Source organism: Pteronotus mesoamericanus, unplaced genomic scaffold (genome assembly GCF_021234165.1).
Source record: "Pteronotus mesoamericanus isolate MK-2021 breed Mesoamerican mustached bat unplaced genomic scaffold, CSHL_Meso_final contig_82, whole genome shotgun sequence".
Classification (NCBI taxonomy): domain Eukaryota; kingdom Metazoa; phylum Chordata; class Mammalia; order Chiroptera; family Mormoopidae; genus Pteronotus; species Pteronotus mesoamericanus.
The window spans coordinates 17328203-17352396 of NW_026555265.1; the positions used below are offsets into that span (position 1 = coordinate 17328203).

A 24194-nucleotide genomic window follows, 5' to 3' on the forward strand; every position below is an offset into this window, starting at 1 on the left:
CGCCAGCCTCCCTAACCCTACATTGTGACCCGCGGGGTGTCGGGGCGAGGCGGGGCCGCCTCGGAGTCCCGCCCCCCAGGCCGGGCTCCTCCCCGGCTGGCGCGGGCACGGCTCTACCGGGTGGAGCGAGGGCGCGCCCCGCAGGCAGGACCCCTAAGCCGCTCCTGCGGCTGGTTACGCGATGGCTGTGGTTGGCTCCGCGAAATTCCAAGCCGAAGCGGGAGGGCAGCTTTGCTCCCTGTGCCCAGGACTTCTCGGATCGTCAGCTCTCCGAACTCCTCCAAGACAGAACATTTCCATCTATGCTCCGTAACGTCCCAAAACCCTTTTGGGCCACGAACCCCGGCTTCTTTCTGTGTTTCCCGTCCTCTGCCCGCGACTTCTAGGAATTTCCCAAGCAATAAACTTGCCCGAAGGGAAAAGTCAAGAGTGACTTAAGGAGATGGCTGTCAGAAGTCCTTTTGCTACAATGTACTTTTTTCCTTTACTAATCATTACATAAACTAATATTGACATTCTCCTTCTACGTCATTTATTCAAACATGTGCCAGTCGCTGCTAGGTTCTGGAGAAATAAGCATTATTTCCTGAAGATCTGATATAAATGAATTACGGTCTATACAACAGACAACATTACAAAAGTATCACTGCCTAGATGCTACAATACATTGTAATATCCCAGTCGTCGAATTAGCAATTGACCACCCTGTGTGGAATGAACACACACACACACACACACTTTTTTAGAAGAAGTATAATTGGAATGAATAGAAAATGGAAATTTGAGATAAATCTGCATATAAAATCCATTGCCATATATATATATATATATATATATATATATATCTACATATATCTCTCTACTTACCTAATGTGGACAAAGCGATCTCTATCCACAAAAAAATTAAAAATAAAATTAAATTAAAATCTTTACGAGCTAACATGGGGATAGGAGGTGAGGGTTCTCCAGTGAGAGGGTGGAATAATCAGTGCATATTGTCACAAATTCAATACACACGTATGCAAGTCCTGGTATAAATTTGTTGACAAGAAAAGCAAACTTGGTAAATAACCATTGAAATATTATTTGGCTTTATTTAATAATCATAAATCAAATAACCCTTAGGGCTTTGTAACAAATCTGCGCACATTACAACCATTTTTGCACCTTAGATTATCTTTAAGCACTTTTTGAGATCTTTTCCTCTAGTTTTCATGTTTTTTGGTCATATGATTTTGACAAATTACAACCTTTATTTTATTGATATCTTATGTCTAGTCAGAATAATTTCAGAAAATGAGATGGTTGGAAACAGTATTTTAGGAACAATGCAACAGTTCTGACAGAATGCACTTTTTTTTTTTTTTGCAAGAACGCTGAGACCCAAAGAGAGTGACTTTTCAAAGAAGGCACACTAGAGCCCACTTTTCCTGATTTACAGACTAAAACTCTTTTCAACCTATCCACTTCATGTTTCTCTGTATTCTAGATTTAAAAAGAAAATCTATCAGGTTCACATTTCAATTTAAGAAAGTTAAATCTAACATAAAAATCTAGGATTATGGTTTTTTTAAAAAAAAGATATTGCCAGATATTAAAGACTAGTTTCAAGAATTTGGCAATGTGTTCCTCTGAATTAAAATTTTAGTTTCATCAAAGAATTATCTTACCTACACTTTCTAGGTAATCATCAAATAAAGTTCTTTTACAGGGGGGTCATACATGCCCACTTTGGTGATTCATTTCCATCTTACTTCTGATGGTTCCCTACTTATTTTTTTTTACCCTTAATTGTTATTTTGTAGAACTTTGAAAAGAAAATTTCAAGTTTCATTATAGGCATTCTTTTTTAGAAGAGTATAATTGGAATGAATAGAAAATGGAAATTTGAGAATTTGAGATAAATCTGCGTATAAAATCCATTGCCAGATTCTACTTCATTTAAAAATTTGTCACAATGTCAGTTTTGCTGTTCATGAGTCAGCCTTAACATGTACAATTGTTGGAATGATAGCCTAGGGATATTATTTAATAATTTCTTAACTGTTGCTTTACTCTGGATTCTTGACATTCAGGTAAACACATAAAGTGATAAATTTAGCATAAAATTTAAAATTTAGTTTTTAATACTGTCTATTTTTCTATTTTGGATCAAATTGTTTCTTATAATATTCAGTATTGTGTTTTTATGTGAACCAAGGAAATTGGTATTGTTCTATTTTGACTACTGATTTCCCCTTGTTTAGAAAGAGTTTGAAAATGCATTTCTGGACACAAAAATCTAATATATTGCTAAAGCACATTTGTAAGACATGAATAAGAGACATTCAATTCATAGTGTAGATTTGAAAAATTTCCATGACAAAAGAGTTGTTCTTAAATCTACTTTAAGGAGGATAAGAATAATTTTTCTTTTCTTTAGATGATTGGCATTCTGGAATAAATTATTTCCACCAGTAAGAAAAACATAGGCAATTATTCAACAGGAGCTTTGTATGATGTCACAGTGGTACCATTTAGAGATAGGGTGTTCATAGATCAGAACCTGTAAGAGTGCTATCTGCCAGATACATGTACAATAAAATGCTTATTGAGTTAAATGGGCAGCCACGAAGGAGAGAAAAGAAGTTTTATTTAGGCTTTTGCATGTATGTCTTAACTTTAACTTCTCATTCCAATTGTACGGCTTTGCAGTTCTGGCAGCCATATTGTTTTATATAACAAAGCTTGTCATTATTAGTATCTCCAGCAGTCAATGGTGACTTACACAACATTGAGAGTCTCCAGATATTGCTTCTTTGTATGCTAGGGCAGCCATAACAAAATATCACAGACTGGGTGGCTTAAACAACAGAAATTTGTTTCCTCACAGCTCTGGAAGCTCAAAGTCAAAGCTTGCAGGTGTCACCCATTTGCTGCCTCTTTGCATGTGGTTGACTCTCAGTGCCTCTATTTCCTGGTTCCTCTTTCTGTTTTTGTAAGGCCACTAGCCATATTGGATTAGGGGCCCACTCTAACAGCCTCATTTTAACTTAATCACCTCATTAAAGGCCTTATCTGTAAATACAGCTATATTCTGGGATACTAGGCTTTGGAACTCCAACACAGGAATTTTAGAGGAACACAATTCAGCTCAAAACAGTCATTTAATCTACTTAATCCTACATTTTACACCTTTGTGCCACTGAATATCCTTTGACACACTTTTAAAAATAGTACTTTTGCATTTTATGTCAATCCTGACACTTCCAATTAGAATAGCTTTAAGGAAAAGAGGTTCTGTGAATTAAAATAAGAATCTAGTCCAATGTAAACTTTTTTTTTTTGCAAGGTCTACTTTAAAACCAAGTTCTACTTGGATAAAAAGCTATACTTTGTCAACTGAGAGCCAGCACGAAAGTGGAGTGTGAATCACTTGCTCCCCTTACTTTGAACATGCTCAAAGTCATACTCTGATAATGAAAATGGCTTAGAGTCCCTACACCCTTTCTCATTTCCTACCTTTTGGTCTTTCCTATAGTGTTAGGCATTCATTTTCCTAAAATTACCCTGTAGCCTATACAGATAGATAATACTACATAAACTCAGGTCACTTCCCAAGACCTCTGTCTCTCCCCTTCAGAGCACATGATCACTACACATATACAAATCCCAAAGAACAGCCCAGGGACTGCTAGTTCTGTGATCTTAAGCAACTCATCTAAAATGTACCTATTTTCAATCAGGTACATTCCTCGCACTTCAACTGCTTTGCTCTGAATCTGCATATTCCATGCCCTCAGGTCAGTTGTCTCCAGAACGGATTTGGCCAATGAGAGGCATAGGTGTGGTATTGTGGGGTGAGGGATAGGGAGAAGCCAGACTATTTCTCTTTCTTCTTCTCCCTCTCCCTTTAGGTGACATCTCCTAGGGCTATATTTTTGGGGGGTTCTAGTTCTTATACCAGGCTGGTATACCCTGGTTTAAGTTTCTGCTGGAAATCTTGCTTCCTTCCATCATGTGCATATAAGAGTGCATGTGCATATAAGAGTTATAATCAGTTCTTGCATACTCTTGTTGTTGCTAAACTCTGATTTAACTAACTGTCCTTGTTTGGCTTCTCAGCTCTTCTATTACCTGTATAGCCAATTCTTTGGATTAAGTATCCCTTGATTTAAATATTTAGAGAGTATTCTGTTTTTCTGATATGACCTTTACTGAAATATGTTCTCTAGGTCTGTTCTGTCATCTATAAAATGAGCATAATAATATAGGGTTATTTGATGATTAGATTATTAATGTAAACATGTAAAATATTTAGAATACTATAAGGCAAAAAATAAGTACATAATCTATATGAGAAGTTCTCGCTATTGCTATTAGCAGGGCTTCCTTGTGACCTATTAATTGAGAAGTTAAAACCAGTGTAGATGGGCACAAAATAAGGCCTTGGTGGAGAAATTAATAAAGCAGAAGTAACTGACCGCATGGGCCTCATGTACCAGCCTACTGACTTAAGGTACGAAGAACTTGATCTTTCCTTTGCCTTTGCTTTGAAGAAACTTGAAGTAAGTGACTATGAATCCACTGTGTTTTTTTGACCCAATTTATTATTGGCAAAATAAATTGGCCAAATGAGTGAGAATATAGTATACATCTTGTTTATAACAAGTCCACTTAAGATAAATATAGAAGACTATATTTAGTCTTCTTGACTAAAAAGAAGAATTAGTCAACCGGGACTGAATATACTGAGTCTAGGAAAACAAGGCAAGAAGCAGAGTTAAGTAATAAGTTTACAAAATCTGACAGTCTGGAAGGGACTGTTCCACTGACATTTCTGTAATAGTTTCATGTATCAGATTATGTACAAAATAACTTGTATAGTTATTCCTAGGCAGCTACTTTACTGCTAGTTTCTGACCCTTATGATTATTTATGTTCTTTCTTGGATAGTAGAAAAGATACAAAGTTCAGGTGTAAATGCCTTTAATTTTAAAAAATATATACTAAAAATACGACAAATCAGAAATTTATTTTTGGACAAACAAAGCAAGTCGGAACAATACAAAAGGGAAAATATTAGTTAAAAATGTTACTTATACTTATTTTCTGGGCAATGATGTTTATAGTGAATGAATGAATACTCAATTGTTATTCAAATAAATTTATAAATAAAAATAAAAACAAATTTTAAAAATCTTTCCTACTTTCTAGGTGTTCAGAAAAATATTTTTAGTCTATTTAGTATGTCTATATTATAAAATATGTTTCAGCATATTAATATGGTCTGTTTTTCATCAAGAACCACACAATTTTTTAATGTGAATATTAAAGTTTAATGGTTTTTTTCAAGTCTAACATAGCCTTCAATTTGTCTTATCATATTATAAACAGCTATAATTATATAAGAATGCTGACTGGGAATAAATATTATGTAAGTGACAACAGGATAGGATATTTTAAAGAGAGATCTATTGGTTTCAACTTCAGAACATTCCCTCTATGACTGGTCTCTTGTCTGGTGAGTTGGGATGACTATTCTAGGCCTTCCATTTTGAGAGGAGTACAGAAAACAGTCTATGATACATTAGAGACAGCTACTATTTTTTTTTTTTTTTTGTACACATACTAAATGCCAGAACCGGCACTAAGCACTTTACACTTCGAGCATTTAATTTTTAAGTTGGAATAATTAGCCCTGGCCAATGTGGCTTAGCTGGTTGGAGTATCGTCCTATAATCCCAGAGGTCTCTGGTTCAATTCTTGGTCAGGCACATGCCTGGGTTGCAGGTTCAACTCCCAGCTAGGGTACATATGGGAGCCAACTGATCCATGCTTCTCTCACATCAATTTCTCTCTCTCTCTCTCTCTCTCTTTCTCTCCCCCCCCACTCTCTCTGAAATAAAGTATATGTATATGAAATAGTATATATCAATGCATACATTCAGCCCTCAGCATCCATGGACTCCCAACCTCAAATGGAAAATAATATAAATCTGCATCTAAGTAGATACACAAGTTCAAACCTGTAAAATAAAAAGTTAGAATAATTACACTATTTCCACAGAGAAAGAAGCTTATTGTTTAAGTAAATTGCCAAGAACACAACCAGGGCACCAAACCAGTTTGGATTCAGGTAGGCGGTCTACCTGGCTTGAAAGCTTCTGCATTGAAATCCCGTACACTATCGACCAGCCATTTGTAAAGGTGGTAGATGGATTCCCACAGGTTCTTAAAAACCCTTTCAAGAGGTTTTGCAAGAGGTTGTAAATGCTCCCTTTACAACTATGTACATATCTGTGTGAGACCAGATTGTCCTCACATACTTCAACACAAACAATATATGGCAAGAGATAGAATGCAGAAGCAGACAAGAGAATTCTGCTGTTTTCTGTTAAATCAGACATTAGAGATATGTGAAATGTCAAACAATGTCAGTCTTCTTGCTAATCCAAAGCTAGTTTATTTCTACATTTAGATATTGTCATGTATAAAAGAGGAGCCCTAGAAATGTGTGGATGAAAGAATAAAACAGAGAATGTGGTACCACCTTTTCAGTTGTTAAAAGAATCAACAATGAAGTATTTGAATGTGATCTGAAAGTGGTAGAGTACAATTCAAATGTATGATATTGTTGTACATTATAATATTTTTGTAGTTAATAGAATTGTATAAGTTAGAAACTGGCTTTAAGCAATAACCGTAGTATATTTAATAAATACAACTGTATTACACTATTATATATATGTAAAATAAATTGGCCAAATGAGTGGGAATATAGTATACATCTTGTTTATAACAAGTCCACTTAAGATAAATCAGTAATTCCTTGCTAAGGGCTCTTTCAAATTTCAGTACCATGGACAAAGTCCAAAGAAAAACAAACGATTACTACTGCGCAACACCCCCCCCCCCCAAAAAAAAACTAGTGGGGAGTCAGCTATGGAAACAATGTCACTTTGTACAAGGTAATGAAAAAAAAATAAGGAATAGAGAACACCTAACTCTGCCTAAAAAACACAGTCTTTGACATAGTTTACAATCTGGTGGAGAACCAGAAATATTGACAACGCAATATAAGATGTTAATAAGTACATTTATTTATAAATAACTGGAGGTCAGAGGAAGAAAAATGGACAAACGACTCAGTCTGAGAAAATAAATCAAGGTTTCATAGAGAAAGTGACCTTTGAAATAGGCCTTGGTGGAGAAAGAATAAAGCAGAAGTAACTGACAGCATGGGCCTCATGTACCAGCCTACTGACTTAAGGTATGAAGAACTTGATCTTTCCTTTGCCTTTGCTTTGAAGAAACTTGAAGTAAGTGACTATGAATCCACTGTGTTTTTTTGACCCAATTACCTGCATGTGATGAGCAGGAAATTCTGTAGCCAAAGTCTCTGTAACAGGCTGGTGAGTAGAAACATGGTGGGGGGGGGGGGCAGGAGGAGCACCCTTGGGAAGAGCAATGACACTTCTTGGACAATGCAGAATCCTCATTCCACTTAAATGGGATTGCCCACAACTGTGAATATGAATGACAACTTCAAGGAAGACGAGAAGTCTCCAGAACCATTTTGTGTTACCTCCTTTTTATGTAACTACACTTGGCCATCAAATAATCTTGCTCTGATGTTTTATATCTTTGTGCCCATATGTCAAGTTTTTCTTAAACTCATATATCTGCTCCACATCTTCATTCAACAATGTCATCAAGCTAAGCCTATTTCTAGAAAATATCAACACTTTGTACCAGATATATCAGATGCTGTGATTTGGGCAGAGGCAGCCCACCACCTGAACCTCATGTTTGGGTTACTGGACATTGTGACTTGGTGAGATGTAGAGCCCCACCTACTGCCACAGAAACCAAAATGTCAGATACTTGCTCCCTCCAATCCACAGAATAAACTCTGCCAATGAGATGCTTGCTCAGACACACTGACTCTTTAGCTAAGGAGGAAAATAAAGAAGTAATTTAGGATTCTCTCTGGTGATAGGAGCGGGGGTGATGGAAAGGTGATGGGGGAGGGCTTCTTGAGTGGTGTCCAGTGTGGAGCCAAGGATACAGCAACACTCTGCACTGGCTGCTTGAAGGTTAGCTCGATAACTGCAGTTCTAACTCACCCCACACACTTCCCTGGTTCCTACCTATTTTCCATGTTGAAATTTCTCTCCTTTCTTTTATTCTGTCAGCTGCCAGATTGGTTACCAACACATTCCTTTCTTAAAGAAGGAATTGATTTCTGTCACTTATAACAAGGAACCCTGACTGGCCCAGTTTTTCCTAAGTAACAGAATGTATAATGTAATTGTATCTTGTAGTATTTCTAATTGGACAAGTTCTATGGGAAATACATTTTAAGAATGTCCTAACAATTGCTAAGTGACAGGCGATGACATCTCAAAGGAAGGATGTCTTTATGATTGAATATGAAAAAAGATACATTAATTTGAATCACTCACATGGACTCCCAAACCCAAGAGAATAAACTTACATTAGACTTTTCAGTGCTAATGCTTGCTAATTTTAACCAAAACATGGCTGGTTAATGAATATAACTTATTCTCCAGGTGGGAACAGTCAGAGAAAGGAATAAAACTAGGAGGTGGAAAGAGTAGTTTGTTAGTAGAAGGACTGAACATAAAAAGAACCAGAACACTGCAAAAAGGAATTCATCATTAATTTATTCATTCAAAGAACATCCAAGAAATTTTTGTGTACCAAGTGAAGGGAGACACAAAGAGAATCAAAGAGGAGTCCAGATCTCAAGAAGTGTATCAAAAGATAGACATGTAAAAATATAATATAATCATACAGAGGTACAAGAGTTGCCAAAAATGTTTCATAATTTATGTATTAGTTTTTTATGGTTCATAACGAATTACCACAAACATAGTGGCTTAAAATAACTTGCTGTTATTATCTCAGTTTTCCATGAGTGAAGAGTCCAGGCGCACCTTTCCCAGGGCCTCTGCTCAGGGCCTCCCACAGCTGCATGTAAGCAATCATTTGGACTTGGACCTCATCCGGCCAGGGATCCTTTTCTCAGCTTATGTGGCTGTTAGCAGAACAGATTTCAGGCAGCTGTGGAAGTCACAGCAGTTTTCTCCTCCAAGCATAGCAGGAAAGAGAGTCTCTTAACCTCTTTAACAGAGCTCATATGATTAGGTCAGACCCCCACAGGACAATCCCCCTCAGGATTAACTTTAAAGTCAACTGATTAGAGATCTTAATTGTATCTGCAATATACCTTTATATTTTCCATAAAACATAATCTTGGGAATAAGATCCCAAAACATTAGCCATATTGTATTGGTTCGAAGCAAGCTCCAGGTCCCACCCACACTAAAGGGAGCACGGTGGAGGGATAACACAAGGGTGTGGGTCCCTGGGGGTCTTCTTGGAATTCTGTCTACCCCACACAGCCTGGCACAGTCTTCAGTCATAAATGTTGGAAGGAGAAGGAAAGTTGAGTAAGTGACAAACCAGAGAGACAGGTCACTCAAACTGTCAGCCTAGCCCTTGCACTGGAGTAGAGGCCTTCTTTCATCTTCAGGAGTTCAGGTCTTAAACAAGTTTCCCAAGAATAGGTAAGGGGCATTTTAAATTTCCTTCAACAAAGTTTTGTGCTATACATTCTAGTCTAGGGAATCCCAAGAGAATATAAGAAGTTTCTGTCTTTAGTGACTATATAGCCAAAGAAAGAGATAGACAAGAACATCCAATTTACATTGGCAAGTATTCAGATTAGCAGTGAGTCAACAACATTTCTTCTATTTTACAACGAATATATTTACCCCTGGTCAGTGTGGCTCAGTTGATTGGAGTGTTGTACCGTAAACTGAAAGGTCACTATTCAATACCTGGTACATAACTAGGTTGCAAGTTCTGTCCCTGGTTGGTGTGTGTACTAATGATTTTCACTCTCAAATCAATAAGCATGCTCTCATGCGAAGATAAAAGAAAAAAAAAACCTAATGCATTTACCCTCTCTTCCTAAGCCCCCACATTTCTCCATATCCATGTACATGTTCCCTTCCAAAGGTAGATTCTTGCCATAATTTAGAGAAAAGATTGAGCCTAACCTCAATTTAACTAAATTAATGAGCTTCCATATGTATGAGACGAGGAATGGAGTCACTTGTTAACTCCCTTATGCACCACAAAACATTTGGCTAATACCATAAAGATGTGAAAGGGTTCTGGTCCTTTTAAGGGGTGCTAAAGCCACAAGACTCACCTTTCATTGCCTAAGTAATGCATTCTTTGCTGTGGTTTTTAAAACTGTACCTTCAGAACAGTCTATGAAAGGCCTAACTGACTGCTTCCATTTCGCTTTCACATGAGAAGTTGAGTGTGGCTACTACTCCCACCGTCTTCCTGAAAAGACCATTCTATGCGCTCAGGGAGGGGCAGTATGCTCCCGTGGGGAGGATGGGTCTTTAAAGTTTCTAGGCATTTGGGATCTTCCCCCATTTGAACCACCTCCAAAGGGATTGATTAATAGAACAAAAAGAGAATGTTTAGAGTGCCTCACCATATTGGATCCTGAGATATTTTGGAGAAGCACCCCTGCCCAAGTATTCATCAGGGGACTGAGGTTGCCTGATGGTCAGAAAGGGCCTGACTTGGAGTGCTGTGTCCAAAAGAGGAAAATAATGGGACACCAGATCTTCATGGATGTCATGCAGAACCTGAATATGTGCATCCTGCTGAACACTGACAAAGAGGAAGAGGCATAAAACCATGGCACTGCCCTATGTCCGTCACCTAGAGATTGGGAACCTCTCTGTAATGGGACTTCTCCTATATCTGATAACCACACATATGCAAGACCTACAGTCTTAGCTTTAAACTTTACTGTTCGCCCTTGCAGGTATCTAGGGATCAATTAGTTCATTACTATGGCTTTCAATAAATAAAACTTAGCTGAAATATCATATTGTTGGCACTTAATGACATTTGGTCAGCAAAATAAAGCATTTTAATGACCCCATAATCCTGTTATGTTTAATTTTATTTCCAGAAATGCTTCCTCATTATAACATAAGGTAATAGCAGAATGACAATTATTTTTCTGGACAACCCTTGTCACAGGAAGCATAAGATTCCCTCACCCCCAATCCTATGCATTTCTCTAGTTGAGAGAAACAAAAGTTATATTTTCGCATGAATAATTGTTTATCCTTACCTGAGAACATGCTTATTTTAGAGAGAGAGGAAGGGAGGAAGAAAGAGAGGAAAAGAAACATCAATGTAAGAGAGAAACATTGATCAGCTGCCTCTGACATGTGCCCCTAAAGGGGATCAAGCCGTGGAGAAACCTGCAACCTAGGCATGTGCCCTGACCAGGATTTGAACCCGCCACTTTTCAGTTTATTGGACAACACTCCAACCAACCGAGCCACACTGGCCAGGGCCATGTGAGCATCTCTTAAGAGAAGGCAATAAGTGCCAAATGGGAGTTAATAGCTTATAGAAGTTTAGGTACCTCAGCCAGACCCCAGAGACTCTGATTCAGTAGGGCTGGGTCTCCAGCATCTACTGTGTAGATTTTTAAAATAGATAATACATGCATACAGAGTCAAGTTTTAAATTTCAAAAGAATATATAGATGAAAATATTTATTTCATCAAATCCTCTTCCTTTCCTCTGGGAAACAATTGTTCTTACAGTTTCTTTTTATCCTTTGTTCATAGATAAGCAGATAGAAACCAGAGAAAAAAAAGATAGTATCACACATACTCTCCTTTACCTTGCTCCTTTTAATTTAATAATATATATTGAAGACAATTTCATGCTCTTAAAAACATGTACCCTCAATTCATTTCAGTAGATTCATACACTGGTAAAAATCTTTAATGTGCATTAGGTTCTTCCAATATTCTACCAGGGCAGTTCTGTGCTACAACCACACTGCTATCAAAAGATTACCTCTAATCCACATTCCCTTTATTATTATCTACCAACCTGAATTTACCTCGCAATCTAAATTCATGAATTTTTGGTCATTAAAAATACAGAGCTTTGATGGGACTTATTAGTACACTATGAAATTTGTCCTAACATTTCTAGGATATAACTATCCCTCATAAAATTCTAGCCTTATTACTTTCACTTTTGATGCTGTTCATGAAGTTAGTTAACAAGAATACAAAGCATTTCATTTGGAAGTATTTAGACTCTAAAATGTATGCTTAAGGGCAAGGTATTAACCAACTATTCAAAATAAAAAAAATAAATACATGAAAGCAGACTTGAATACCAATGGCTAAGAATTTGGATTTTAAAGGGATTTTCCTTTACTCTTTAAATTTTTATTTTATTCAAAAGCATATAGCTAAACAAAAGTTTAAAAAGAATCACTTTAATCTCCAACTAATTTTGTTGCTTCTTCAACTTGAACCAAAATTAATCTGGAAATTACATTGAATAAACTAAAATGATAACACACACACACACACACACACACACACACACACACACACACACACACACGCACATGCGCGCACGCGCGCGCACGAGTCAAGATACCTCGTATCTGAGAATCCCCAACTTACAGTTAGTAACACAGGAACAGTGAAATAGTTTCCATCTTACTTTAGTTAGAATTTACCCAGCACAAGTACTTTGCTGTTTAAATATTTAGTAAAGTGTTTAAATATTAAATTGAAAACCTCTCTGATCCTAGACATGCACCAAAACAAATAGGAATTGGTTTCTGAGTTTCAGTGTTAGTATTTGTTGAAACAACTGAGAAAAAGAAAACTTAATGACAAAAAAATTGCACACAGGGACATCCTCAAAGCCAACAATGAGATATATGTCTTGTATACTGATAACCAAAGATCTAGAGAATTCTACATATTCTTGTCAACTCAACTAAAAAACTACATTTTCTCACATTTGGACTACGTGGCTTTGGAATGCAAGTAAAGTATACATAGTTGGGAATTATTGCCTTTGTTTTTTAGAACTAAAAATGTTTTTTAGATTTTTGGGTTTTGTTTTTTTAGTATTTTGGTCTTTCCTCACTATAAAACTGGCATTTTAAAAGAGTACATTTTGCCTATATTTTGTGACACAAACAGCATTTATTGGATTTACAAAGGTGAATAGTTGCCTTTCATATTTTAAATAAAATAGCATACTAATACTTGCTCATTTTTCCACACATTAATTTGTTTTTTTACTAGTTCCATTTTTACGATGATAAACAGATTTTTGTTCTCTTTCCTTTACATCTAGATGACTATCCAGCCAGTTCTCCAAATTTAATTATAAATGTGACTCATGTAATGAATATGAATAAATCACAGGCCTAGAAATAGATTTTCCAACTTTAGTACAATTCAAAAAGAACTCTAACAATCTCAAAATTTTAATTCAAGCCCATACTAATTACACAATATAAGTGGTCTGGTCTGCATTAATTTATTGCCCTAACTCAGACTGTTCTCCCTTTTAAACACAGTGATTATATTTCTCAATGTTCTTGTGCTGTCAGGCATTCTATTTATTGGCATATAGTCAAACACAAATGTATGTCTGTCCTATCTTTTAGAATGAGAATTAAATTATAAATCTTTCTTATTGTTTATCATTTTTTTCAGGCATTTTAACAATACTTTAAGTGTTTAAATTGATTTTTATAACATGGGGAAGATAATTGTACCTTTGTTGGATGCTACATTAGAAACAATCAAAGTGGGTAGATAAATTTATTTTCTCAACAAGCAGACACTATACCTGGGGATATGTGGAATTATTCTTAATTAAGAACAATTCTATTTGTCAACAGAATAGAGACTTTTAGAAATATGTTTTAAAAATTGAGATTCATTCACATTCATTCCCAACCTTTTCTTGGGGGAGGAGATGATATTTTAGAGAGCCATCTCAGATTTTATGAAGTACCACTTGGAAATCACACCTTTATCCTGTAATGCACTATTGATACTAGTTCTGACTAAACTAATAATGTTGTATGCTTACCCAAGACACTTTAAAAATAGAATCCAGGAGTGGAAAAAAAATAGACCCATGATACATTAACTCTTCTTATGCAGAATTATATCTTAATGTGAACCATACACCTACAATATTTTTCTTTCGTCAAAGTCTGTTGTCATTTAAGTTTGGACATGACCATTCAAATGAATATCCATTCAAAGATTCAAAAAAACATTTACATTAGTCAGGCACTGGCTTAGGTTCAAGAGTAAATAAGGAAAACACTCCTTGCTCTCAGAAAGCTTGTCTACTAGAGATAAAATGCAGGTAAATACAGTGATATAAGTGCAACGATATGAGAATGTTCAGGACAACAAAGACAGAGGTGATCACTTTAAAAGGGAAGACCAATGTAATGGACTGAATGTTTGTGTCCCCCAACAAAATTCATATTTCGAAATCCTAATCCTGTACGTAATGGTATTAAGAAGTGGGGGCCTTTGGGAAGTGATTAGGTCGTGAGGGCAAACCACTCATGAATGAACTAATCATCATGAGTGAATTAGAGCCTCTATAAAAGAGGCCCCAGAGAGCTCTCTAGCCCTCTTTTCAGCATAGGATACAATGAGAAGTCAGTAGTCTGCAACCCAGAAGAAGGCTATCATCAGAACTCGACTGTGCTGTCACCTTAATTTCCAACTTCCAGCCTCCAGAGCTGTGAGCAAATAAATTTCTGTTCTTACTGCCACTCAGTCTATCGTGCTTTTTCCCAGCAATGAGAACTCTAAGATAGTGAAGTTTTTATAGAAGCAATAATACAAATTCTATCTCAAGGTGAATGGACAAAATGGCGGTAGCAAAGGCACAGAAGCTGCAGCACCATGTGCCTTCTGGGCACCTCAGGAGTGTGGGTTGGCAGTATGTGGGCATGCTGGGAGCAAGAAGAGTACAGTAGGAATCAAAGTTGGGAAGGCTGGCAAAAGTCAGGTAATATAGAGCCTTGTACCATGCGAAGATGCTTGAGCTTATCAGACTTTATGTTGTCTATCACTTGCTTTTGATACTTTGAAAACAAAGTCTAGAACTGCAGTGCCTTTTCCTAAGAAATATCATGTGGAAATTCAACGTATAAATGATATATATATGGGGCCCTCTCTGATTGAAGTGAGTGTGAAGTGCCCAAAGTCATTGTAGTACCTGTTTCAAATGTTTGTCACAAAAATACATACATCCAAAGACCAGGCACCATATTGATTGAATATTGAGAGTGATATGTCCACTCAGCCCTTTGATCACAAGATAAAAGCTTTAATTTAGTTGTATAAAAACATGAAAAAGTACCACAATAAAGGAGACTGTGGCAGTAAGAAAAAAAACAGTCTAGTTGTGATTGTCTTAACAATAGACATCCCTCCCCTAACCTAGGAAGAGGCTTGCTTTTTTTGGCAGGGTCTTGAAAATCAGGTTGGGTATCATGCTTAGTGAAACAAGCTAGGAAAAACACTTTAGTCTCTTTTTTTAACTCTGCAGTTTATAAGTTGCTTTAATTATTTAAACTTGGGGACTACAGTTGATACTGGTAACAATATAGTGGTTTGCTAGATACTGAGTGAAAGAAAAAAGGAGGAAAGAAAGAAAAAGGGGAATGAGCTGTTTAGATTGGGAGGAAAGACATGAAAAATCCTTATGTCTAGTAAGGATTTTGCTTAGGTTTCTGCCACATGGTATGTGATAAGAAACATGTTCCCTCTGTGTGCAAAATCTTAGGTAAGCCATCCGTTTCCCATTACTGCTTGGCAGAGTTTAGAGTGCTTCATGAGAGACCCAAAGAGGGCTGGGGACAGCCTCCAGGTGGGTGAGGAGTCAAGGCTGAGGCTAGCCCAAAAAGCCTCCATGAACGAGTTTCATCCAGGTGAATGATCTACAGTTTATCCTGAAACCCACTTCCCCTCCCATATTAACTTAGAAGATACATGTCACTTTAAGTCACTGTTAAAATTGTGATGTGTGATTGTGATGTCAATTAAAATTGTAATGGCAACTAATCTCCCACTTTCCCAAACACTTGGACCCCAGGTCATAGCTATTTTCACCCCTTCCTCCTGCCTGTTAAACAACTGGTACTAAGTTAATATCAAATGTTTGGACAACCATGAAGTGACCAGTGGTCATTTTGAACATCAGTCCCTAGTTCTTCTTCTGGAGCTATACAATGCACTTACACCAAAAACTAATAACCATTAGGATTAAAGGTTCATATTTCCCCTGACCGGAAAAGTTCCAGCTCCTTAATTTACTGTTCTAATTGTGTTGAGAGTGTTAGATGCCAGGTTCAAGTCAAATGATGAAGCAGTCCTAAAAAGAGGCAATGCTCAGAGAGGCCTAGCTCATTACTGGGAGCTCACCCTCTGAGCATACACAGAACATACAGATGAGGCTCTTCCCGCTATCGTCCCTTTGGTGAAAAGTAAAATGGAAAGGTTTGGGGGATTGTTTTTCTCCCATAAAAAGAGAATCAACCTGTATGTTTGAAGAAAAAAGAGAAATTTAACTAATTATATATGGGGACAATATAATGGTTGAGAACCCAGACCCAAAAGCAGTGCTTTCCAAACATGAATGAATATACATGTTACTTGGGAATCTTGTAAAAAGTTAAATTCTGATTGGAAACATATAGGATGGGGCAGAGGGTCTGCATTTTTAGTAATATAACAAGTGATACAATTCTGCTTGTCCATGTAACTCACTTTGAATAGCAAATTGTAGAGTCAAATTACCTGCACTCAAGTCCTGGTTCTTGACTCCATCACACTGAGTGGATTTGGGTAATTTAACATCTATATACCTCATATATAAAATGGGAATAATAATATTACCTACATCTATGTGTTGTAGTGAAAGTGAAAGTTAACATATAATGCTACTGAGAGGACTGTCCCGCATATGAAAAATGCTCAATAAATATTTGAGAATGAATTACTTAATAGTGGGATAGGAGAGGGGAAATGGGTCTGTGCTTTTTAATCCAACTTTTTTATGTCTCTGCAAAAGAATTGTCTGCCCTTTCAGTTTCTAACTTGGTACTAGTGGTTGCCCCCTTTGAGTCACCTCTAGAATCCTTAAAAAAAGATCTCAAAAGAAAAAAATGGAAAGATTCTTCAGAAGGTGATGAGGAGTCTTTTTTTTTTTTTCAACCTAAGTGTAGATGGTCAGTTTTATAATTAAGAAAATCACTCTGAGAGCATGTAAAAGACATATAGGAATTGGACAAAACTAGGTCTAGGGAGATAAGTTCCCAGGCAATTATAATAGGCCAGGGAAGAGACAAAAAGAACCTGGGATTAGGGCAGGGCAGGGAGTTGGGGAGGGTGGCCGAAACAAGTGCCGTTAAGTACTTGGCAAGACATGGCGTAAGGCTCGGGTAAGAAGATAGATTTTTGGGATAATTTGCTAAAATAGAAAGTAAACAGAGTGGGAATAAGTAATAATAAAGAGTATAAATAAAGTAGAAGGGGACTAGATAGTGGTAAAACTAATTTGGACAAGTTGAGTGCAGCTCTGGGGCTAGATTCCCACGGACGATTCAAAATCCATGTCTGGAGCAGAGCAGACATACATTTATGTGGCCACACAGATTTGGAGATCATCAGTGTTTGTGTATTATGGCCCGGGGAGTGAATGAGTCTTTCCAGGAAAGTGTGAGCTGGAAGAGGTGGACCCAAAAAGAGGCCATGAGGGACATTGAGAAGGAACAGTAGGGAGAGGTATAAACAAAGTCAAAAGAAAGTTTGGCAGAAGACCAGAGGGGAGAGTGCTTCAACAGTGAGGGAATGGCCAACAGGGCCAAATTTGACAAAACAACATCTAACCTCCCGGAAACTAGTTCTTCCTTCATGATTCACTGAATCTGTCAACACCACAACGCGATTCTAATCTCTACGAGTCAAAGCCTAGTATCTTTGTTTGACTTACCCTGCTTCCTCATACTCTGTATTTAAGGCACTAAGATGTTCTTTCCAGTTCTTAATATTTCTCCCTTTCTTTTTAAGCCCAATTTCGTATGCAAGTCCAAATATACCTGGCTGACACAGAAACTTCCTGTATGTTACAGCTGGGATGTCCAACTTTTGAAACACCTTTTTCTTTGTGCCATATTTATTTTCTTCTATACTTTGTGTTTTTTAACTTGAAAATTCTGTTTTGTTTAGGAACGTGAGCATCTATGTATCTTAGTATTAAGAAATGAATGAGAATAATAAACACCAAATTTAGGATGATAATTAGCTCCGCAGAGTGTGGGACAGTTATGATTATGGAAGGGAACACAGGGGGTTCGACTGCCTTAACGATGGTTAATTCTGAAGCGAGGCAACAGGATAATGGATTTCAGTTTCTGAATATTTAGACAAAGCAAACAAATTATTTAAGAAATACTTTATACTGACAACACCCTAAAATTCAAGTTTTTGAGGTCTTCTCAACTTGGGACCCTGCTCCCTGTCTTATTTTATTTTCTACAGGCCCTGGCAGTACTGTCTTTGGGGTCCACCTCCTCTCTATATCATTCAAAAAGTTCATTGTCGTGTGCACTTTTTTTTACCATCTTTTATCATTGTTTATCCTTTCCAGAAGTGCATTTCCACTCAGCCAGGTATTTTGTTCTAAAAATCTTTGTTGCCGATTTCTTCATTGTATCTGAACTCTTTCTTCCCTGAAATGTCATGAATGTATGTATGCATGTGTAATTCTTTCCCATCACTTCCTAATCTATTTGTGTAATATTTTTCTTACTATAAAGTCTAGTAATTCTAATCTTGATTACGATTGCACATTAGAATGACCTGGGGAGCTCTTAAAAATTATTGGTGCCTGGGCCCCAAATCAAAGAGTTCCCACTCCAAACAGGCCTGAACAACAGAATTTGTAAAAAGCTTTCAAGGTGATTCTAATATCACAGATATGGGGTCAAAACCAGGCTTGTCTGGCTCCAAAGCTCATGCTCTTTCCTCTATATCTTGCTTCTTTCTCCTGCTGCACCCCAACCCCTTGCCCCCACCGCTGTGTCTGGGCTGGGAATCTCTGAAGTTATTGGTCCTCATAACTCATAGGTGCCTTAATCATGCTGTAAGGACAGGGGCCACCTTTTCTTAGCCATCTCTACAACAGGACAAAATTTCACATATGTGAAATGTGAAATATGTAAACCTGAGCTCAAATACTAATTTCAGTTAATGAAAGTAGGAAAAGCTATTAGTCTTAAGAAACTGCTGCACTGTTTTTCTTCTGACATTACAAGACATTAAAAAGTCCACTTAACAATAACCTGACCTTCACAGTTCAGTATCACAGATATTCGGAAGCAAGTTACCTAAATGTGCAAACATGAACAGCTAGGCTGAAATCAAGCCCTACCTGAAGTGATGTTAAATACTGGTAACCAAGGAGTCAAGGCTGTAAATAAGAGCTTTTAGTCTCAATGTTTGACAACTGATCTTTAATCTCAGAAAGGATCGGAGTAGCAGTAGGCAAGTGTAAGGATATAGCATGAAGGATATAGGGCATTTAGTTAAAAAAAAAAAAAGACAATGCAAAGATATTTAAAAATTGGTCAGGATGCTATTGAGACAGTGTAAGAAATGTAGAATCCTGTTCTAACTCTCCTAATTAAATATTAGCGGTAGACGTGCTGAGCACCCGGAAAGCCCCAGGCATTCTGCTGGGTCCTGAGCAGGGAGGTCCTGAGGGAGACAAGGCTCTCATCCCAGACACCTATGAGTTATGAGGACCAATAACTTCAGAGATTCCCAGCCCAGACACATAGCAGTGGCGGCAAGGGGTTGGGGTACAGCAGGAGAAAGAAGCAAGATATAGAGGAAAGAGCATGAGCTTTGGAGCCAGACAAGCCTGGTTTTGACCCCATCCTCCACCTTTTACCGCCTGTGTGATCTTGGGCAAGTTACTCAACCCCTCTGCATTTGCTTATTCATGTGTAAGGAAGGGCAAATCCCAGCTCCTTGTTTCTGAGTTATGGTGAGGATTAAATACCACATATATCATTTATATAAAACTCAAAAACAGGTAAAACAAATCTATGCTGGTGGAAGTCAGGATTATGGTTACTCTTGCAGGGGGCCAGGGATTAATGACTAGAAGGGGGCTTCTGGGTGCTTGTAATATTTTACTTCTTGACTTGGTGCTGGTCACACACATGTGCTCACTTTGGGAAAATGCAGCAAGGTCTACATAGGAAAATACATAACATATATTTGCACTTTTCTGTATATATGTTATATTACAATGAGGAGGTTTTTAAAATAACATGTAAAGCACTGATTTCAGTGTGGCGCTTGGTAGGCGTGCAAGAAAATGCCAGTGTCCTCCCTCTCCAGTCCCCCACCAGAGGAGGAGACAAATGGGGGAACACCTTCCAGGTGACAAATGCCAGAAGAATGAGGGCTCACAATTCTAAGCAGTGAGGAAATAGCCAGGCTGAGGGGAGAGAAAAAATTAACTGTATTTAACTTATGCTGCATTGCTCTTTAGAGATGAAATGGTATTTAAATGCCTAAAGTTGTTTCGTCTATGCTAGTTGTGTTAAAATTATTTGTTTCTATTTGCAATAGCCTTGAAAGCATGAGTTAGATGATTATTTACATTATTAGCATCCCCCAAAAGTAGAATGCTTTTTTAATCCTTTAATTCAATTTTTTGAAGGAAAATGAGTCGATATATTAGACAAGTTCAATGTTTTCCAATCCTTAGGTTTTTTTTAAACTAAATTATTTCTATTGACTTATCTTCAAGCTCACTGATTCTTTCCTCAGCCATCTCACATCAGCTGAGGAGCCCGTAGAAGGCATTCTTCATTTCTGTTACAGTGTTTTTGATTTCCTGCATATCCCTTTGATTCTTTCTCAGATTTTCTATCTCCGCTTACATTGCTCTTCTATTCTTGCATGTTTCCGCTGTCTCCATTAGGGCCCTTACCATATTAATTAGTTAGTTTATTTTATTAAATTTCTTTTTAGATAATTCTGTTTCTTTTGTCTTAACCTTATTTCCATTTTTTGTGTAACAGCTAATGACCCCTCGGTGGTTGTTCCTACCCACTGAATGGCCTGAGCAGCGGGAGCTGTGGACCAGGCTTCAGTAGCAGGCTGGGCGCCAGGCTTCAGTAGGCAACTGCTGAATAGGCACAGAGGGCACTTGCCAGTCTTCAGACCAGTCTTGTGTTGAATAGCAGTAAACTCAGGAGCTGGAGCAGTTTTTTCACTTTGAAATTCCTCCCTGGTCAAGGCCTTCTCAGCAGCTGCCTGCCATTCCTTTCCAAAATCTTCAGGGTCTCCAGAGAAGTAGCGATAAGCCTTACTTGCCATGGCTGCTCACACGTGATGGTCTGGTGCATGCACAGGATTTCCCAGGCTGGTATCCATCACATTAGACGTGCTGAGTGAGCTCCTATGTTGTTGCACGGGATGGCTGTGTCCACATAGTACAGAGAAGAGACTGTTACACAGAGCAATGGTCTGTAGGTTAACGTGAGTCCCTCCGAGAAGCGGTGATAAGCCTGGGATCAGTAGCCACCAGAAGTCCCGGCTCCCAGAAGACGGCCTGGATCTGGTTCCAGGTTCTAGGAGTTAAGCAGCCAGCAAAAGCAGTGACTGCAGGGGCAGCAACAAACTTCAGCGCAGCCCACTGGCCAATATTCCTGGGCAACATGACACTGACATTAGCCAGGTTTTCAATGACAACCTTCGCCTGAGCTGCCAACAGAAGGTTCTTTTCAGATTTATGATGCATATGCCATCACTTTTCCTATTGTAGATGTACTGTTCCCTTTGGAAGTCAAGGTTTGTGCCACCTACATGAGTTCCTGCTGCAAGAAATTTGATGACGCTCTCCTCCTTCATTTGAAGAACATCGAAGAATCTGGACATTGTGAAAGTTTCTCTTTAAGTTACAATGGGAATCCTGTACACGCTGTATGGACCGCTCTGTAAGTAATGTGGAAAAGCTAATCACAATTATTCTAAAGTCCCCGTCTGATAATCCTAAGTCTGTGTCATGTCTCAGTTTGGTTCTAATGCTTGCTTTGTGCTTTCAGACTATACTTTTTCTCGCCTTTGGCAGGCCTTGTAATTTTTGTTATTGAAAGGTGAATATGATATGTATGAATAATTAGAACTGAGGCAAATGGGCCTCTAGTGTGAGGATTTAGGTTAATTTTTTGCTGTAGCTATAGGTGTTGGAAGCTTCAAATTCCTTTAATGTGCTTGTTTTATTTTTCTCCTTGACATTGGACTTCCCTAAGGACACCTCCTTAAAGAAAGTCTCCTTTGTGCAGGGCTTACACGTATAACTATTGTTAGACTGGAGCCCTGTTGGAATGTGGTATGATATGGCTGAGGTGGAGCATTTGATAATCTTTCAGTGAAGTGTCAGTGTTTTAGTTGGCCTTTGTCCTTGGACTCTGACTTTCATAAGTATTTCTCTAGTGTAGCGATTTTCAACCTTTTTTTATCTTTCAGCACACATAAACTAATACTAAAATTATGTGGCACACCAAAAAGTATATATTTTTTGCCCATCTGACAAAAAATATAGGTATAATTTTGATTTATTCACAACTGATGGTTATTGTTGTGTTTGCTGTTGCCAATTTTTTTTTATTTGACAACCTAAGGGAAGAGAGGTCCATGACCCTGACCAAATAGTCAGGTACTGCATGTTTTAAAAAGTCTTGCAACACACCAGTGTGCCATGGCACACAAGTTGAACATCACTGCTCTAGTGGTATAGCTTCCCCCACCCACTGTTCTGTGCTCTCTTCCCCAGCTGCCGAGTCCTCAGTCTCTTTCCTTGAAGCCATGATCCCTGTTAACTATGCTTTTGTTTTTTTTCCCACTTTAGGTGAAGCAGAAAACCTGGAGTGGGGTGGAGTGGGAGGAGTTCCCTCCCAGCAGCTGGGATAAGGATCTAAAAATGTCCTTTTCCCAAGAGAGTATTCCTTTATTATGGTTAAAATGGTTCATGTATTTCACAATAATTACTTTTCCCCTCCCTGGGCAAGCTACACTGATCTTTCTTCGGTCTTCATAGGGAGAGCCTTGTGGAGATACCAGAATCAAAGCCCATGAAAATGTGATGCCCTCTTAAAACTACAGCCGCCAGGAGGTTTTCACTCCTGCCCTCATCCAGGCTCAGCTTCTAGCTATTCACCCAAATTACTGGTCCGGTGCTCCTACCAGTCTATGGCTCCAGCAGTTTTCACTTCCGGTCAGCAAGTCTCTCCTGTATCTCTCTGGGTAAACCTGCCTCTTCAGGTTTCCAGGTTGCAATGTGCCCTGTGACCTCAGCTCTCTGATGAGCTCAAGAATAAGCATGAGTTATTAGCTTGCCCAGTTTTTTTCTCATTGTAAGGACAGCAGTGACAATTTCTATGTTTTTTACATATCAAAGCTGAAGGCGGAAGCCAAACTTATTTCTAATTGTATTTTTCTAAACTTGTAGGCATATGTAATGGTTAAATTCAAGATTTAAGAGTATTATATTGAAACTAAGAATCTTGTCATTTAAGTATATTTTAAAACATAAATATTATTTTTAAAAAGCTGTCAGTGTTTGATATTAAAGTTTAGTGTTTAATTTCTGTCAAGTTTTGTTGTTGATACAGTGAAACTTGCTTTTAGTTGTTTATTTAAAAATTGTTTTTCAATTAATAAATATAGCAATCCCAATCACTACCATTTCATGAAATTTTCTTCATAGGTTACAGTATTTATACTCCCATTAATCAAGAAAATGTTCTTATTTTATTCTTCCAGTTTATTTTGGATATGACTATATTTCTTTAAATAGCTCATGATATATGAAAACTTTGATCAAGTTTCTCTCACTTAATATTTATGAAACTATTTGTTCTGGTTTCTTAAGCTAAAATATTTTGAAAATCACATGTGGTGTCACAATCTCAGGGTTATTTTGATTATTGAAGCTTCTCGGGAATAAAGGGAAAGTGTTGTTCCTGATGAGGTTTAGAATATGCTGCCCCAAATCTGGCACCTTGGCACATTGTTTTAAGCTGAAGGAATCCGAGAAATAGCAGGTACTGAAAGACCTCTTCGCCCTTCTCCCCTGAAGCAGGTCATGAGATTCTCATGTGAGAGGTTTCTCCTTATACCCAGAGGAAAGGCACATCCTTATGTCTGAAAATGAAGGAACAGGTTTTGCTAAGTTTCCCCAGTTTACTATGC

The 24194-nt window shown here is 37.8% G+C and overlaps 1 pseudogene; it reads right to left on the reverse strand.

The window, feature by feature from the left end:
- Window positions 1–113: 113 nt before the first annotated feature.
- On the reverse strand, window positions 114–21878 carry LOC129079824 (40S ribosomal protein SA-like; annotated as a pseudogene).
- Between the last annotated feature and the right edge of the window lie 2316 nt (window positions 21879–24194).